Raw genomic sequence first — 9,957 nt, 5'->3', positions numbered from 1 at the left:
ATTTATTGTATGAGATGATCATGTTTTGTAACCGAGTTATCGGCAACTGGCAGGAGCCATATGGTTGTCGCTTTATTGTATGCAATGCAATCGCCCTGTAATTGCTTTACTTTATCACTAAGCGGTAGCGATAGTCGTAGAAGCAATAGTTGGAGAGACGACAACGATGCTACGATGGAGATCAAGGTGTCGCGCCGGTGACGATGGTGATCATGACGGTGCTTCGGAGATGAAGATCACAAGCACAAGATGATGATGGACATATCATATCACTTATAATGATTGCATGTGATGTTTATCTTTTATGCATCTTATTTTGCTTAGATCGACGGTAGCATTATAAGATGATCTCTCACTAAATTTCAAGGTATAAGTGTTCTCCCTGAGTATGCACCGTTGCGAAAGTTCTTCGTGCTGAGACACCACGTGATGATCGGGTGTGATAAGCTCTACGTTCAAATACAACGGGTGCAAAACAGTTGCACACGCGGAATACTCAGGTTATACTTGACGAGCCTAGCATATGCAGATATGGCCTCGGAACACTGAGACCGAAAGGTCGAGCGTGAATCATATAGTAGATATGATCAACATAGTGATGTTCACCATTGAAACTACTCCATCTCACGTGATGATTGGACATGGTTTAGTTGATTTGGATCACGTGATCACTTAGAGGATTAGAGGGATGTCTATCTAAGTGGGAGTTCTTAAGTAATATGATTAATTGAACTTAAATTTATCATGAACTTAGTCCTGGTAGTATTAGCATATCTATGTTGTAGATCAATAGCTCGCGTTTAGTTCCCCTATTTTATTTTGATATGTTCCTAGAGAAAACTAAGTTGAAAGATGTTAGTAGCAATGATGCGGACTTGGTCCGTGATCTGAGGATTAACCTCATTGCTGCACAGAAGTATTTTGTCCTTGATGCACCGCTAGATGACAGAACTATTGCAGGAGCAGATGCAGACGTTATGAACGTTTTGACAAAAGCTCGGTATGATGACTACTTGATAGTTTAGTGCACCATGCTTTAAGGCTTAGAACCGGGACTTCAAAAATGTTTTGAACGCCGCGGAGCATATAAGATGTTCCAAGAGTTGAAATTGGTATTTCATACTCGTGCCCATGTTGAGAGGTATGAGACCTCTGACAGTACTTTGCCAATAAGATGGAGGAGAATAGCTCAAGCAGTGAGCATGTGCTCAGATTGTCTGGGTACTACAATCGCTTGAATCAAGTGGGAGTTAATCTTCCAGATAAAATAGTGATTGACAGAATTCTCTAGTCACCATTACCAAGTTACTAGAACTTCGTGATGAACTATAATATGCAAGGCATAACGGAAACGATTCCCAAGCTCTTCGTGATGCTGAAATCAACGAAGGTAGAAATCAAGAAAAACATCAAGTGTTGATGATTAACAAGACCACTAGTTTCAAGCAAAGGGCAAAGGAAAGAAGGGGAACTTCAAGAAGAACAGCAAGCAAGTTGCTGCTCAAGTGAAGAAGCCCAAGTCTGGACCTAAGCCTGAGCTAAGTGCTTCTACTGCAAAGGGACTGGTCACTGGAAGCGGAACTGCCCCAAGTATTTGGCGGATAAGAAGGATGGCAAAGTGAACAAAGGTATATTTGATATACATGTTATTGATGTGTACTTTACTAGTGTTTATAGCAACCCCGCGGTATTTGATACTAGTTCAGTTGCTAAGAGTAGTAACTCAAAACGGGAGTTACAGAATAAACAGAAACTAGTAAAGGGCGAGGTGACGTTGTGTGTTGGAAGTAGTTCCAAGAATTGATATGATCATCATCGCACACTCCCTATACTTTCGGGATTAGTGTTAAACCTAAATAAGTGTTATTTGGTGTTTGCGTTGAGCATGAATATGATTTGATCATGTTTATTGCAATACGGTTATTCATTTAAGTTAGAGAATAATTGTTGTTCTGTTTACATGAATAAAACCTTCTATGGTCATACACCCAATGAAAATGGTTTGTTGGATCTTGATCGTAGTGATACACATATTCATAATATTAAAGCCAAAAGATGCAAAGTTAATAATGATAGCGCAACTTATTTGTGGCACTGTCGTTTAGGTCATATTGGTGTAAAGCGCATGAAGAAACTCCATGCTGATGGGCTTTTGGAATCACTTGATTATGAATCACTTGATGCTTGCGAACCATGCCTCTTGGGAAAGATGACTAAAACGCCGTTCTCCGGAACAATGGAGCGAGCAACTGACTTATTGGAAATAATACATATTGATGTATGCAATCCGATGAGTGTTTAGGCTCACGACGGGTATCATTATTTTCTGACCTTCACAATTTGAGCAGATATGAGTATATCTACTTGATGAAACATAAGTCTGAAACATTTTGAAAAGTTCAAAGAATTTCAGAGTGAAGTAGAAAATCATCGTGACAAGAAAATAAAGTTTCTACAATCTGATCGCGGAGACGAATATTTGAGTTATGAGTTTGGTCTTCAATTAAAACAATGTGGAATAGTTTCACAAATTCGTGCCACCCAGAACACCACAGCGTAATGGTGTGTCCGAACGTCATAATCGTATTTTACTAGATATGGTGCGATCTATGATGTCTCTTACTGATTTACCGCTATCATTCTGGGGTTATGCTTTAGAGACGGCTGCATTCACGTTAAATAGGGCACCATCGAAATCCGTTGAGACGACGCCTTATGAACTGTGGTTTGGCAAGAAACCAAAGTTGTCGTTTCTTAAAGTTTGGGGCTGCGATGCTTATGTGAAAAAGCTTCAACCTGATAAGCTCGAACCCGAATCGGAGAAATGTGTCTTCATAGGATACCCAAAAGAAACTGTTGGGTACACCTTCTATCACAGATCTGAAGGCAAGACTTTTGTTGCTAAATTTGGATCCTTTCTAGAGAAGGAGTTTCTCTCAAAATAAGTGAGTGGGAGGAAAGTAGAACTTGATGAGGTAATAGTACCTGCTCCCTTATTGGAAAATAGTTCATCACAGAAACCGGTTCCTGTGACGTCTACACCAATTAGTGAGGAAGTTAATGATGATGATCATGAAACTTCAGATCAAGTTGTTACTGAACCTCGTAGGTCAACCAGAGTAAGATCTGCACCAGAGTGGTACGGTAACCCTGTTCTGGAGGTTATGTTACTAGACCATGACGAACCTACGAACTATGAAGAAGCGATGGTGAGCCCAGATTCCGCAAAATGGCTTGAGGCCATGAAATCTGAGATGGGATCCATGTATGAGAACAAAGTGTGGACTTTGGTTGACTTGCCCGATGATCGGCAAGCCATCGAGAATAAATGGATCTTCAAGAAGAAGACTGACGCTGACGGTAATGTTACTGTCTATAAAGCTCGACTTGTTGCGAAAGGTTTTCGACAAGTTCAAGGGATTGACTACGATGAGACCTTCTCACCCGTAGCGATGCTTAAGTCTGTCCGAATCATGTTAGCAATTGTCGCATTTTATGAAATCTGGCAAATGGATAAACAAAACTGCATTCCTTAATGGATTTATTAAAGAAGAGTTGTATATGATGCAACCAGAAGGTTTTGTCAATCCTAAAGGTGCTAACAAAATATGCAAGCTCCAGCGATCCATCTATAGACTGGTGCAAGCATCTCGGAGTTGGAATATACGCTTTGAGAAGTTGATCAAAGCATAGTTTTATACAGACTTGCGGTGAAGCCTGTATTTACAAAAAAGTGAGTGGGAGCACTACAGCATTTCTGATAAGTATATGTGAATGACATATTGTTGATCGGAAATAATGTAGAATTATTCTGCAAAGCATAAAGGAGTGTTTGAAAGGAGTTTTTCAAAGAAAGACCTCGGTGAAGCTGCTTACATATTGAGCATCAAGATCTATAGAGATAGATCAAGACACTTGATAAGTTTTTTCAATGAGTACATACCTTGACAAGATTTTGAAGTAGTTCAAAATGGAACAGTTAAAGAAAGAGTTCTTGGCTGTGTTACAAGGTGTGAAATTGAGTAAGACTCAAAGCCCGACCACGGCAGAAGATAGAAAGAGATGAAAGTCATTCCCTATGCCTCAGCCATAGGTTCTATAAAGTATGCTATGTTGTGTACCAGATCTATTGTATACCCTACACTGATTTTGGCAAGGGAGTACAATAGTGATCTAGGAGTAGATCACTGGACAGCGGTCAAAATTATCCTTAGTGGAATAAGGATATGTTTCTCGATTATGGAGGTGACAAAAAGGTTCGTCGTAAAGGATTAAGTCGATGCAAGTTTTGACATTGATCCAGATGACTCTAAGTCTCAATCTGAATACATATTGAAAGTGGGTGAAATTAGCTAGAGTAGCTCCGTGCAGAGCATTGTTGACATAGAAATTTGCAAAATACATATGGATCTGAATGTGGCAGACCCGTTGACTAAACTTCTCTCACAAGCAAAACATGATCACACCTTAGTACTCTTTGGGTGTTAATCACATTGCAATGTGAACTAGATTATTGAATCTAGTAAACCCTTTGGGTGTTGGTCACATGACGATGTGAACTATGGGTGTTAATCACATGGTGATGTGAACTATTGGTGTTAAATCACATGGCGATGTGAACTAGATTATTGACTCTAGTGCAAGTGGGAGACTGAAGGAAATATGCCCTAGAGGCAATAATAAAGTTATTATTTATTTCCTTATTCTCATGATAAATGTTTATTATTCATGCTAGAATTGTATTAACCGAAAACGTAATACATGTGTGAATACATAGACAAACAGAGTGTCACTAGTATGCCTCTACTTGACTAGCTCGTTGATCAAAGATGGTTATGTTTCCTAGCCATAGACATGACTTGTCATTTGATTAACGGGATCACATCATTAGGAGAATGATGTGATTGACTTGACCCATTCCGTTAGCTTAGCACTCGATCGTTTAGTATTCTGCTATTGCTTTCTTCATGACTTATACATGTTCCTATGACTATGAGATTATGCAACTCTCGTTTACCGGAGGAACACTTTGTGTGCTACCAAACGTCACAACGTAACTGGGTGATTATAAAGGTGCTCTACAGGTGTCTCCAAAGGTACTTGTTGGGTTGGCGTATTTCGAGATTAGGATTTGTCACTCCGATTGTCGGAGAGGTACCTCTGGGCCCACTCGGTAATGCACATCACTATAAGCCTTGCAAGCATTGCAACTAATGAGTTAGTTGCGAGATGATGTATTACGGAACGAGTAAAGAGACTTGCCAGTAACGAGATTGAACTAGGTATTGAGATACCGACGATCGAATCTCCGGCAAGTAACATACCGATGACAAAGGGAACAATGTATGTTGTTATGCGGTCTGACCGATAAAGATCTTCGTAGAATATGTAGGAGCCAATATGGGCATCCAGGTCCCGCTATTGGTTATTGACCAGAGAGGTGTCTCGTTCATGTCTACATAGTTCTCGAACCCGCAGGGTCCGCACGCTTAACGTTCGTTGACGATATAGTACTATGAGTTATGTATGTTGGTGACCGAATGTTGTTCGGAGTTTTGGATGAGATCACGGATATGACGAGGAACTCCGGAATGGTCCGGAAATAAAGATTGATGTGTGGATAGTAGTGTTTGATCTCTGGAAAGGTTTCGGAATCCATCGGAAGGGGTTCCCGATGTTTCCCAAAATGTTTGGGCACGAGAACACTTTATCTCGGCCAAAGGGGAAAGCCCACGAGGTTTTTGGAAAGCGCAAAAGGAAGTTTTGCGGAGTCCAGGGGCCAGACGCCAGGGTCCCTGGCATCTGGGTCCAGACGCCGGGAACCCTGGCGTCTGGCCCTGGAGTCCGAGAAGGACTCTTGCCTTTTGGGTGAAACCAACTTTGTGGAGGCTTTTACTCCAAGTTTCGACCCCAAGGCTCAACATATAAATAGAGGGGTAGGGCTAGCACCCAAGAGACATCAAGAAACACCAAGTCGTGTGCCGGCAACCCCGTCCCCTCTAGTTTATCCTCTGTCATAGTTTTCGTAGTGCTTAGGCGAAGCCCTGCGGAGATTGTTCTTCACCAACACCGTCACCACGCCATCGTGCTACCGGAACTCATCTACTACTTCGCCCCTCTTGCTGGATCGAGAAAGGCGAGGACGTCATCGAGCTGAACGTGTGCAGAACTCGGAGGTGCCGTGCGTTCGGTACTTGGATCGGTCGGATCGTGAAGACGTACGACTACATCAACCGTGTTGATAAAACGCTTTCGCTTACGGTCTACGAGGGTACGTAGACAACACTCTCCCCTCTCGTTGCTATGCATCACCATGATCTTGCGTGTGCATAGGAATTTTTTTGAAATTACTACGTTCCCCAACAGTGATTACCCCCGGAAAGTTTGTGAGGGTTTGGAGACCACCCCAAGGTCTACCACTAGTGGTTGAGAAACGCTTTGGTGGTGTTGTCTCAATGGGAGGATAGGGTGAGCCTTCGTGGCGTTGGTGTGCCTTCGTGGTAACATCCACCTCTCTAACGGTGACGTAGCTTCCCTCCAAGAAAGTGAACATCGGCATACATCCTCGTCTCTCGGAGTTGCGATTATTCCTAACCCTAACTCTCTACTTGTGGTTACTTGTCTCTTAGTCTTTACTATATCATATTGTGCTTGCCCGGGCACTTACTTGTGTTACTTGTTTTCCTTGCTTAGCACTTAGCATCATACTTGCAATTGTTAGGCTAAACTTCATATTCCGCATTATTGCCTAAAATTGCTATGGAAGAATTAAAATTTGTAATTGTACCTATTCACCCCCCCTCTAGGTCCATCTCGATCCTTTCACTACCGCCAATGACCACAAGACCGGACCCACCTACGTTGGGGTGATGGACATCTCCTCTGACGATGACTTTGATGACTACTACAACCATCCATAGAGCTAGGTCCATCGCAATGTAGCATTCGGTATCTATGAATTATGATCATAGTATTGTTTAGGTTTATGTCATTTCATGTTTAGTGTGCAACTTTTCGTAATAGAGTTCAAAATATGTAATGAATTTATATGCTTTACCCATAAAGCAGATTCTTTTTGGAAATGCTAAAAATATGACGTCAAACTTTTAGACATGGCAAATCAAAAGTTTTTCATGGCAATTTATATTGGTGCAAGTATGCCAAATTTAATTTGCAAGCACGGTAATTTCCTAGCAAAACAAATTAAACTGAGACGGATTTGTCATGCTTGTCAATGAAACTTATCATACCCAGCGAACATAATTTATCATGAAAAATGTTCCTTTTGCCATGCCTAAAAATTTAACGTTTGGATCCAAAAAAAATTATGACCAAAAAACTTATCACTTCACGTGTAAAATCAGTTTTGGACAATCAAATTATAAATCTACTATTAAAGATGCTCTAGGCACCTGAAAATATAACTTGTTTCTTCCCCACAAAGAAAGAAAAGCCCCAAGGTGTTATGGTTTCCTCACCTCCCGCCGATGCCACCGCCGATCTGCCTGGTCTCCTGTGGCCTCAGGGCCATGGAGACGCGGTGGATCCCGGCCCTTGCCGGCGGGAGGGCTCATGCTTCGTTTTAGGTGTTTTTTTAGTCTATTTAGGGTTTATGTCATTCTCAGGGAGCGCGAGGCGGTGAAGATTCCCTGAAGATGGAATAATGTTTTCCTGTATTTGTCTTCGATCTATCTATGTAGATCCAATCTTCGTTCGTCTTCGCTCAAGTGTCTACAAGTTGGATCTTTCCGGTCCATGCTTTTCTTTACCAGCTGTTGTTGTTCTCCTACGCTGGTCCTTTGGTGCCTTAGCACGACGACTTATTGATTGTCTACTACAACAAGGTTTGGCCCCGCTACGACGAGTGAGGGGCGATGAAGGTGGCGCGCCTTCGGCTCACTCCAACGCTTGTAGTCGTCGCTAGGTGGTCTACAGACATTTGTATAATTTTTTTAGGAGAAGTAATTTTTTGTTACTTCTCGTGTTCAAAACTGCCATGATATTTGATGAATAGATCAAAAGTTCACAAAAAAATATTATAGATCACCCGAAAAAAGTTATAGATTGAAAGTAAAAAAAAGAGCTCTAAGCACCCAGGGGAAGACCAATAATACCCCTGGTCCAAATTATCGAACCGGAAGCAGTTTTATTAGTCTCTACTATTAAAGGGGGATCGAACGTCGTGATGGTTCCACCACCTCGTTTGATCCTCCCGCCTCGTACAACAGCCATCGCTCGGTGTCCCACACGCCCGCATAAAATCCAGCCCGCAAGCCCAGGTACCATCGATACTGCCTTCCTCCCATCCCCGACCGCGTTGGACGTGGCCCAGAAACCAGCCCACACTTCCTCCCATCCCCGACCGAACACAGAGAGCAAAAAACTGTCGCTAACACGCACTCACGTCTCCGCCTCCCCCAACTCCCAACTCCCAACTCGCTCCCGATCCCGACCCCATCTCTCTCCAGGAAAAGTCGCCGCCACCGGCGGCTGTGTTCGTCGCCCCGCCACCGATCCATCCGCTGCCACGCGCCTTCTGGATCAAGGTGAGGGATGCCTCCCGTCCCGTGCGCCCGCCTTGGAAGAGAGATGGGGAGAGAAAGAGAGAGAGATAAGAGAGAGGGAAGAGCGAACAGCGGCGGCGCTGGCCTAATCGCCGACAGAGGAAGATGAGGTCATGGTTCCAAAGCATGGCGGGTCGGCGCTGCTGATTCATGGCTGTCGACTTCCTTGTTTGATTTTGGCTGCGGGCGCGGCGCACCTTGCCTTCATGTCACCAAGAAGGTCTGCAGTCCATCATCATCCGACGTAAACTTCAGGGCGGCCACCAGAAAGATCCTGATATGCCGCCATTATGCAGGAGCTCTCGGTTATGGTGAGATAGAAACTCCAGAATACTTACACTTATAGCTATACTATGTCTCTTTTTTTCTTCCAGGCTTCATATTCATTGGTTGGTATGATTTCTTAGGTTAGGATATTTTTTTTGGATAATCCTGGTCTGAAAGCTTGTGCAGAAGGAAAAATCTGCTTCCCAATCAGGCAGTTCATCAACAACAATGCCAAGATTAAGTTCAACAAGGAAGCCAAACAACTTTTTACAATGTGCACTCTCACAAGTATTATGGTTGGTCGCTGTTTCCCCTCTCCTGATCGAATGAATTATGGATGTCTCTGGTGCTACTGATAGATTGGTTTGGTGGTTGGTGTGATTTTTCAGGCCTGGTAAACAAGAAGGCAGCCAACTGCTCATAAAGAGAAACCGATAAGGAGATCTGGACATATAAGGTGATTATCGCTTCTCTTTGATTTCTTTCAGCATGAACGTAGATGTGCACATTCAGATAATTTTTATTGTCCGTGTTGCTTGAATACAAATTTTATTATCTGTTCATCTTTCTAACTTTAACCAGTGGTTTGGTTGTAGACCCACAGCAAACTGTAGTACAATAAATCAGGCAATTAATTTATTGTTTTACCGCATTCTGGTATCAACTACTAAGGAAAGTAGTACAATAAACAATTTTGGCTTGCATCGATTTTTCTTGTTACTATGCCTTTTTTAAAAGGACAGATTAGTTTTAAAGTTAGTTTTATTTTTCATCATTTGACATGTTAATATTTTTGTCGTGTACTGATATACTCCCTCCATCCCAAAATAAGTGTCTTTGATTTAATAAACTTTACAAACTTGTACTAAATCAAAGATGCTTATTTTGGAATGGAGGGAGTGCTTGCCTTGCATTTTTCCTTTCTTTTGGTGCTGGTAAGAACAAATGTCGGTTGATATGCTCTTGTTATGGCCCTGCTAAGTACAATTAACTTTGTTTTAAAAAATCACACATATATTCTGATTCATAATAGCATTGTAGGCAAAGGGTTGGAACACGCGGTGTTTAAAATTTAGACAACAATTTTCAGTATAGTATTCCGAGGACTACTAGATGGTTTAAGGTG

Source organism: Triticum aestivum, chromosome 4D (genome assembly GCF_018294505.1).
Source record: "Triticum aestivum cultivar Chinese Spring chromosome 4D, IWGSC CS RefSeq v2.1, whole genome shotgun sequence".
Lineage (NCBI taxonomy): Eukaryota > Viridiplantae > Streptophyta > Magnoliopsida > Poales > Poaceae > Triticum > Triticum aestivum.
Note: the sequence above shows the minus strand (reverse complement) of the source record.